The sequence below is a fragment of the Nuphar pumila genome, chromosome 9, assembly GCF_984573655.1.
Source record: "Nuphar pumila chromosome 9, dmNupPumi1.hap1.1, whole genome shotgun sequence".
NCBI lineage: Eukaryota > Viridiplantae > Streptophyta > Magnoliopsida > Nymphaeales > Nymphaeaceae > Nuphar > Nuphar pumila.
Genome location: NC_143257.1, coordinates 110,871,307 through 110,881,465, shown reverse-complemented (window position 1 = coordinate 110,881,465; position 10,159 = coordinate 110,871,307).

Below are 10,159 nucleotides of genomic sequence, written 5' to 3'. Positions count from 1 at the left end.
GAGTGGGTCTAATGGACCAGAGCATGTAGGATGGGGCGGCGGTTAAGAAACCCCCGTCGTACCCATCCTATCTTCACGGTTCATCAAGGGAGAAGATGAATGGTACAAAGACTCCGATGGACATGTTGTTAACAATCACCCCACGGGCAAAGGACTCGGTTTTCCCCAGTCATCGGAGTTAGGGGAATTGGGATTACCATAAATTATCCTAGGTGGTAACTCCCAGGCACTTCTGGAGAAGTTGGATGCATCCATGGGCCACGAATGCCTTTGGGGATTTACTTTCTTGGTCACTGACCGTCCCCTTAGGAGCGGACTCAGTCAGCAATCCGGGTTAATGAAAACACCTGACATAATAAACCCCCGGATCGGTCTCGGCTGTTTCTACGTTTCGCGTCTGTGCGTACCCACAGGTCAGCTAATATCAAAACTTAAAGAATATCTTCATGAATAGTTGTAGATGACTGAGACTTACACTGCTTCAACTAACAACTCTTTGCACTTATTACATTTGTTAGAATAGACTGAAGTTGCTTTAATTGCTTAAATATCATAACTGTTTATCTCATGAATGTCCTGTTTTATTTTCATTCTGCTTATCTGTTCGTGCACCTACTGGTTTGTTATGAAACTGACCCATTTCATGGGCAGGTGAGGAGTAGGACTTCACTGGCGGCTGATGGCGTGGTGCAACGTGGATCAAGATTCATCTTCTTTCTGCTGGCGGCTTGGCTCTGGGATTTTTTGGAGTTTTCTTAGATTTATTGAACTTTGGAATAAAATGCTCATTTTGTAATAAACTGCAGATTTTAATCGATTGCCTTAGTTCTTAAATTCCTTTAAGTTGTTGTACATGTGAATGATGGTTTTTCAGCTAACGTACCCAAGAATGTTGACTTGTGTTCCTTTCTAAATGCCTTCCGCTGTCATTTTTAAAAGTTAAAACTTTAAATCTTTGAAAGTTTTTTCGATAAATTTTTCGAAATCACAAGTTGAAATTTTGGTTCGTTACAACTTGGTATCAAAGCCAGATCAGAAAGAAGTGAATCTTGACTATTGAGCATCCCATCGCGCTATAAGTCTTTTCATAGCATGTTTAGACTAAATTATATTCTTGTTTTATTCGTAGTACCGTTGGATATATGGATCCGTTTACTGGTTCTAATGGTAGTCGCGGTAGGAGCACGCGTAGTGTACGTGGCCGTTCCGTAAGGGAGAGGGGCGGACGTGAGATGTTCGGGGCTGGTTACTAGGCTAACCGCCCTCCTCTACCCGTTTTTACGGATGATCAAGGCTTCTCACTATCGATCGCCTACCAGATACCCTTGGCAGCAGCGTGGGCTGAAGTGCATGCTCGAGAAGGTGGTTTCGCCCCTTCACACATTCGGGTGCACCATCAGACACCACAGGAGTCATCGAGAGATTTTGTTCCCCCTGAGTTAGCAGAGGAGTGCGGTTTCTACGGAGAAACTGGGCACACCGTGGATGCTTGCCTCCACAAGGCTGAGCATGACGACAAGATCGCAATTTCGACTGCAGGCGAGCAACCACCACCTCCGGCAGACCCAGTGGGCGGTGTATCACTCACATACACACCTGCGACGGATTCTTCAGATTATAGTCTTGGCTCACCGGAATATACTCTGGCGACGCCCCTTTACGGGCAGGAGCCCTCCTACGAGAAGCCACTTCCCTTCACCTCTAAGCGCAGATTCAGGCGCACAGGCAATAAAAGGGAATATCTTAGGAAGTACTCTAGCCGTCCCTAAGGGGAGATAACACTTACCCAGTTTTGTTGGAGTCTGTGAACTCATTTATAATTATGGAATATAACTTTTGCTCATGTACCAGCACAACTGGATTCTAAATATTTGACTTTCGTAATAAAAATCTATGTTTTACTTTCGCTCCTATACTTATGCCTACTTGTACGTCTTCAGTATTTTTGACTTTAATCTTGGTTGCTTTTTAAGGATGGCGGGAAACTCAAGCCACAGCATGGCCGATGAGTTGCGTGAACAGAGGGGATTCATGATGGATACCCTCAACTCCTTAGCTGAGGCGATTTGTAACCAGGGTCGCCCCCATCAGGATCCGGGTTCCCTTGTTGGGAATGCACCAACTGCCACCTATGAAAAATTTCTGAAGCTGGACCCTCCTACTTTCTCTGGCAAGGTTGATCCTGACTTAGCGGAGAGTTGGGTTAAAGAGGTAGAACGAGTTTTCCAAGTGTTGTTCGTTCCTGATGATAAGAAGACGATGTTCTGGTCCTTTCGTTTGAAGGACGACGCTCGCGATTGGTGGGACACTACGCGGGAGGTGCAGTTTCCGGGTGCTGAGGTGATTCCGTGGGAGGCCTTCCGAAGGGTTTTTCTCGAAAACTATTTGCCTCCTCATGCGAGGAAAAAGAAGAAGGTGAAATTTCTGGAGCTCTGCCAAGGCAACTTAAGTTTGAACGAATATATCGCCAAATTTCAACGGTTAGAGCACTATTGTCCTCACCTATTCGAGGATGATCATGAGCGGGCCGGGAAGTTCATTCGCAAACTGAAGAAAAGACTCAGGCATAGGGTTCTCACCAGCATGCCCGCAACTTTTTCTGCGGTAGTAGCAGCAGCCACCCTACTGAACGAGGATTGGGAGCGTTCAAAAAGTGTGCAAGCCAAGAAGTCAGCCGCGTCAGGTGGTGAGCAGAAGAAGACATTTTCCGGCGGCCCAGGGCAACGACCACCTTTTCCAGTGAAGACTGAAGGAGGGAAAAAACAATTTCCTCCAACAAAGCACCAACGACAGCAGGGCCACCCACCGCCCAGACAACCGTCGGGAGATAACTGCCCCAGGTGCAAGAGGCCTCATGTGGGACAATCTTGTCCGCGGGACACTGGCGGATGCCTGTACTGTAGCAAGATGAGCCATTTCATACGCGACTGCCGGAAGAAAGCAACAGATGACCTCAAGCGAACCGGCAACGTATCTCTGCCTCCTCGACCACCTCATCAGCAGCAACAACGAGCACAACCAAGCAGTGGCAGAGAGCCGGGTCGAGTTTATGCAGCCACGGTCGATCAATTGACCAAGGGGGATCTCGTTCAAGGTACCATTCTTGTTGCTGATCAAGCAGCTTTTGCACTCTTTGATTGTGGTGCTACACACTCGTTTGTGTTAGAAAAATTCGTAAAACAATTGCATATAACGGTAAAAACACTTGATAATGCTTTAGACGTGTATAACCCTGTTGGGAAGAACACAGTTTGCACCACTTACATACCTGAATTGGATGTAGTGGTGGCAGAGCGGCACTTGCCTGCTTGTGCTATCCTGCTTGAGATGACAGAATTTGACGTCATCCTAGGCATGGATTGGTTGCACAAGTATCATGCCAAGATCTTTTGCCGTGATGGCAAGATCGTTTTATCACCTCCAGGCTCTTCGAGAGTAGAATTCAGAATTCCCAGACCTGTTCGAGCAAGCCGGATGATCTCGGCGCTTAGGGCACAGAACTTTTTGCGGAAGGGATGCACTGCCTTTTTGGTTAGCGTTATCCAGTCAGATCCAATGCCCATTCCCATCAGTGAGCTAGATGTTGTTTGCGATTATCCCGACGTTTTTCCTAAAGAGCTGTCGGGACTTCCCCCGTCTCGTGAGGTAGAATTCAATATTGAATTGCTACCAGGTACGACATCAATCTCCAAAGCACCCTACAGAATGGCGCCAGCTGAGCTTGAGGAGCTGAAGAAACAGTTGCAGAAGTTGTTAGATCAGGAATTCATTCACCCCAGCGTTTCTCCTTGGGGAGCTCCTATGTTCTTCGTGAAGAAGAAGGACGGGACCTTGCGTCTGTGCATCGACTATCGAATGCTCAACCAGGCCACGATAAAAAACAAGTACCCTTTGCCGCGTATCGAAGACTTATTCGATCAGTTGCAGAAGGCCAAGGTTTTCTCGAAAATCGATCTTAGGTCTGGATACCATCAACTCAGAATTAGGAATGAGGATATTCCTAAGACGGCCTTTCGGACGAGATACAGACATTACGAGTTCACAGTCATGCCGTTCGGACTGACCAATGCCCCCGCAGCCTTTATGGACCTAATGAATAGGGTATTCAAGCCTTTTTTGGACACCTTCGTGATCGTGTTCATCGACAACATCTTGGTGTACTCAGAAAGTCGAGAGCAACATCGAGAGCACCTAACAAGTGTATTGGAGACCTTGCGAAAAGAATGTTTGTATGCCAAGTTCTCTAAATGTGAATTCTGGATCGAGGAAGTTATGTTTTTGGGATACGTTATTTCTAAGGAAGAAGTGTCCGTGGACCCTGTAAAGGTGGAGGCTGTACTTGGTTGGCAACAACCAAAGAACGCACGTGATATTAGAAGTTTCCTTGGACTAGCGGGTTACTACAGAAGATTCATTCAGGATTTTTCTAAAATTGCGTTACCCCTGACGAAATTACTGAAGAAAGAGGCTAAATTCTTATGGGCCGAGAAGTGCGAGGCGAGTTTTCAGTTATTGAAGGAGCGACTTACCAGTGCTCCTATTTTGACCTTACCTTCTGGTAAGGGCGGATTCGTGATTTATACTGATGCCTCTGGGTCAGGCCTAGGGGCCGTGCTGATGCAGAATGGGAAGGTGATCGCTTACGCTTCTCGGCAACTTAAAATTCACGAGAAGAACTACCCAACTCACGATTTAGAGTTAGCTGCGGTGGTGTTCGCACTGAAGATATGGCGTCATTACTTGTATGGGGAGCAATTTGAGGCATTCACCGATCATAAGAACCTTAAGTACCTATTTTCGCAGAAAGAATTGAACATGAGACAACGACGTTGGCTTGAATTCCTCAAGGATTACGACTTCACCTTCTCCTACCACCCAGAAAAGGCGAACGTCGTGGCTGACGCTCTCAGCCGCAAAGCACCGGAAGTTTCGATTAATGCTTTATTTGCTGGATGGAGGTTGGTCGAAGACCTAGCCTCATGGGAACCTTTCACGATCACTCAAGGTTTAATCGGCTTATCTCACCTTGTTGCTCAACCTGAGCTGCTTGCGAGGATCATCAATGGGCAGAAAGCTGATGCACGCTACGAGAAGTTGAAGGCTCAAGCGATATTGACAGAGACACCTTTTCATCTGAAGGAGGATGAAAGTATATGGTTGAAGGAGCGCCTTTGGGTTCCTGACGACCCGATCCTTCGAGATGAAATTTTGGCGGAGGCCCACAAGTCTAGTTACACAATCCACCCTGGTAGCACGAAGATGTTCAAGGACCTTCAACGCAATTATTGGTGGAACGGTATGAAGCGAGACGTGGCTGAGTATGTCTCGAAGTGTTTAACGTGTCAGCAGATCAAGATCGAGCACCAGAGACCCGGTGGGGTCATGCAGCAGATAGAAATCCCTCTATGGAAGTGGGAAGATATTAACATGGACTTCATAGTCGGTCTTCCGAGAACGCGGAGGAAGCCTGACGCGATTTGGGTGATCGTCGATAGACTCACCAAGTCGACTCACTTCCTACCTATCCGTCTCAACCAATCGTTGGATAGTCTCGCTGATCTCTATGTTAGAGAGATTGTGAGATTGCACGGTGTTCCAGTCTCGATTATCTCCGATCGTGATCCAAGATTCACTTCAAGGTTTTGGGGACAACTTCAGTTGGCGTTGGGCACAAAGTTAAAGTTTAGTACTGCGTTTCACCCTCAGACGGACGGGCAGTCGGAGCGTACGATTCAAACCTTGAAAGACATGCTTCGAGCCTATATGATGGACTGAAAGAGAGAGTGGGATTCCCACATCAGTTTGGCGGAGTTCGTGTATAACAACAGCTATCATGCGAGCATCGGGATGGCCCCATACGAAGCTTTATATGGGAGGCCATGTCGATCACCTGTTTACTGGGACGAGGTTGGCGAACGAAGTTTGGAGGCACCTATAGTCTTGCAACACTATACTCAGCAAGTGCAGATGATTCGGGAACGACTCCGTACCGCTCAGAGTCGGCAGAAGAGCTATGCAGATAGACGTCGACGAGAGCTTACCTTCGATATTGGCGAGATGGTTTTTGTTAAGGTATCTCCGACGAAGAGCGTATTTCGGTTCGGGAAGAAGGGAAAGCTAAGTCCTAGATACGTCAGACCGTTCGAAATCCTGAAGCGGATTGGAGAAGCAGCTTATCGCGTGGCGTTACCTCCGCAGTATGCTCAGATCCATAATGTTTTTCACGTATCCATGTTGAGGAAGTATGTTCACGATCCATCGCATATCATTCATTATGATGATGTGGACATTAGAGGGGACTTGACATTCAAAGAAAGACCAGTGGAGATCGTCGACCGTCGTGACCAAGTGCTAAGATAAAAAACCATTTCCTTTGTAAAGGTTCGGTGGCAACATCATGGAATTGACGAATGTACTTGGGAACCTGAGAACGATATTAGGGAAAAATATCCTGACCTGTATTTTGATTCTTCAAGGTAATAAACATTTCGCGGACGAAATTCTTTTAAGAGGGGTAGGATGTAAAACCCCATTAAAAAAAAAAATCTGTTTGGACCCGGGCCGGGTAGGGTCCGGACCCGACCAGGGCCCCTTTTTATTTTAGGGTTTTTAAAAACCCGAGCATTCGGGCGCCGGAACCCCCCCCTTTCTTTCCCCTTCGCGCGCAGGCAAGTTTGGGAAACCCACTAGGGGTTTCCCCTTTCGATTGCCCCCTGCGCCTTTATGAGGGAGGTTGGAGGGCGAGGGGAGTCACGCCTCCCTCTCGCAGCCCTCACTCCCCCCTCCGCGCCGGTCTCCTCCCTGCTGCGCATGCCGCCGACCACCACTCCCAGGTACGCCACTCTCTTCTCTTCTCCTCTCTCTTCTCTTCTCCTCCCTCTTCTCTTCTTCACCCCCCCTTCTGTCACCTCGCCGAGAGGCCGACAGGCGGCGCACGGCCCCTGTCGCGCCCTCCCAAGTCCCCTGATGCCTTTCGGAGGGTCGGCAGGGGTCCAGTCACCCCTGCGGCACCCCTTTTTGCCTGTCATCTTTGGGATCGTCGTGGCTCGGTCTGGCAGGGGCTGGGGCCCTTGCCATTCATTGACTCTTCCGGGCAGGGGCCGAGGCCCTGCCACCTCACCGCCATCGGCAAGGGCTGGGCTCCTGTCGTCTTGTGTCTGTCGGTAGGGGCTCAGCCTCTGCCGATTCGATGTTTCCGGCAGGGGCTCAGCCCCTGCCACTTGACGTTTCTGGCAGGGGCCTAACCCCTGCCACTCTTCTTTTGCCGGTAGGGGCTCAACCCCTGCCACTTTCATTTTTGCCGGCAGGGGGCTCAGCCCCTGCCACTTCATCGGTTCTGAGCCCCTGCCACCTTCATTTTCGCAGGCAGGGGCCCAGCCCCCGCCACCTAATCGGTTCTGGCAGAGGCTGAGCCCCTGCCACTTTCCTTTTCGCAGGCAGGGGCTCAGCCCCTGCCACCTAATCGGTTCTGGCAGAGGCTGAGCCCCTGCCACTTTCCTTTTCGCAGGCAGGGGCTCAGCCCCTGCCACCTAATCGGTTCTGGCAGCCCCTGCCACTTTCATTTTCGCAGGCAGGGGCCCAACCCCTGCCACCTAATCGGTTCTGGCAGGGGCTCAGCCCCTGCCACTTGGCTGTTGCTGGCAGGGGCTCAACCCCTGCCACTTGATTGTTTCTGGCAGGGGTTCAGCCCCTGCCACATTTATTTTGCCGGCAGGGGCTCAGCCCTTGCCGCTTCTTTGCGTTTGGCAGGGGCTGACCCCCTGCCGCCTTAGTAGTTTTTCGACAGGGGCTCATCCCCTGTCGCCCCGCTGCCGTCTGTAGGAAAAAAGGCTTGTCCTTGATGTTCTTCTAATTTCGGCCAGCAGGGGCACACCCTGCTGCCTCTTTTTTTTCCTATAGGCAGGCTTGTTTTTCTATTTCTCCGCATTATAATTAACATAGCACTGTTGCAGACCTCGCATCGGACCCCCGCTCTGGCTCCGCGGCCCGAGCCTCGTATCATCTACACGCGTAGACGCACGCAGTTGCACGACATCCCGAGGTAAGGGAAAGTCGCACGAATAGTGTGTATGAACAAAATAAAATAAGACTTCTGAGATAGAATAATTATTTTGCATATTTGCGTATCTGAAGAAGTATTGGTTGATCAATGTTTTACTCTTTGTGATTCTTTTGAAATTGCATAATGTAAATTCTTTGGGTAGACTCATTCTAGAAAGAATCAAGTAGTTTACTTGGCATGCCTGTTTACGTGTACGATTACTTAACTCATAATTATCTATTATGCATGCTTATTCTTTGAAACTGCATACTTAAGATAGACTTTGTGAAGAGACTCAAAACCACTGCAATTGCTATTATAACCGAACCTTAAGGCAGGTACAGTATGAATTTTATGTAAGATCATGGAGGGTATTGAAGTGTGAAATCTATACTTTACTGATTTTGATGTGGTAATATCGGCCTCCACAGGCCAATTGCTCAGAAAAGCAAAACATGTCATGTAGGAACCAAAAGAATCATAAACCATTATGTTGCCCTCTCATCGTAGTTGTACCTCTAGGAAGGTACGATCATACTTTTGGACAAGTACGTCCCATGTGGGTTACGATGGTGAGATGATGAGGTTGTGGCAACCTCGATGAGTGCAATTAGCAAAATGCTGAGATCACATAAAAAGGTGACCATTCGCCTTCACAGGCAAGATGCTCGAGTGGGTCTAATGGACCAGAGCATGTAGGATGGGGCGGCGGTTAAGAAACCCCCGTCGTACCCATCCGATCTTCACGGTTCATCAAGGGAGAGGATGGATGGTACAAAGACTCCGATGGACATGTTGTTAACAATCACCCCACGGGCAAAAGACTTGGTTTTCCCCAGTCATCGGAGTTAGGGGAATTGGGATTACCATAAATTAGCCTAGGTGGTAACTCCCAGGCACTTCTGCAGAAGTTGGATGCATCCATGGGCCACGAATGCCTTTGGGGATTTACTTTCTTGGTCACTGACCGTCCCCTTAGGAGCGGACTCAGTCAGCAATCCGGGTTAATGAAAACACCTGACATAATAAACCCCCGGATCGGTCTCGGCTGTTTCTACGTTTCGCGTCTGTGCGTACCCACAGGCCAGCTAATATCAGAACTTAAAGAATATCTTCATGAATAGTTGTAAATGACTGAGACTTACACTGCTTCAACTAACAACTCTTTGCACTTATTACATTTGTTAGAATAGACTGAAGTTGCTTTAATTGCTTAAATATCATAACTGTTTATCTCATGAATGTCCTATTTTATTTTCATTCTGCTTATCTGTTCGTGCACCTACTGGTTTGTTATGAAACTGACCCATTTCATGGGCAGGTGAGGAGTAGGACTTCACTGACGGACGATGGCGTGGTGCAACGTGGATCAAGATTCATCTTCTTTCTGCTGGCGGCTTGGCTCTGGGATTTTTTGGAGTTTTCTTCGATTTATTGAACTTTGGAATAAAATGCTAATTTTGTAATAAGCTGCAGATTTTAATCGATTGCCTTAGTTCTTAAATTTCTTTAAGTTGTTGTACATGTGAATGATGGTTTTTCAGCTAACGTACCCAGAATTGTTGACTTGTGTTCCTTTCTAAATGCCTTCCGCTGTCATTTTTAAAAGTTAAAACTTTAAATCTTTGAAAGGTTTTTCGATAAAGTTTTCGAAATCATAAGTCGAAATTTTGGGGCGTTACAAGTGAGACCTTTGCCATGAAGGATTTAGGTCCAGCAAAGCAGATTCTTGGGATGAGAATTGTTCATGACAGATCACATGGGCTGATCTGGTTATCGCAAGAGAAGTATATCAGAAAGGTTCTTGAGAGGTTCAACATGGACAAAGCAAAGCCTGTTAATTGTCCACTTGCAAGCCATTTCAAACTTAGCTCAAGTCAATGTCCTGTAAATGATGGAGAAGGAATTGAGATGCAAAAAATTCTCTACGCTTTGGCAATAGGTTCGTTGATATATGCTATGGTTTGTACTCAACCAGACATAGCTCATGCTGTTGGAGTTTATTTAATTTCTGTCAAATCTAGGGAAGAAACACTGGGCAATAGTGAAATGAATTTTGAGGTATCTTTAAGGCACTTCGAAGTTGAGCCTGTGTTTTGAAAAGAGTAAGCCTATTCT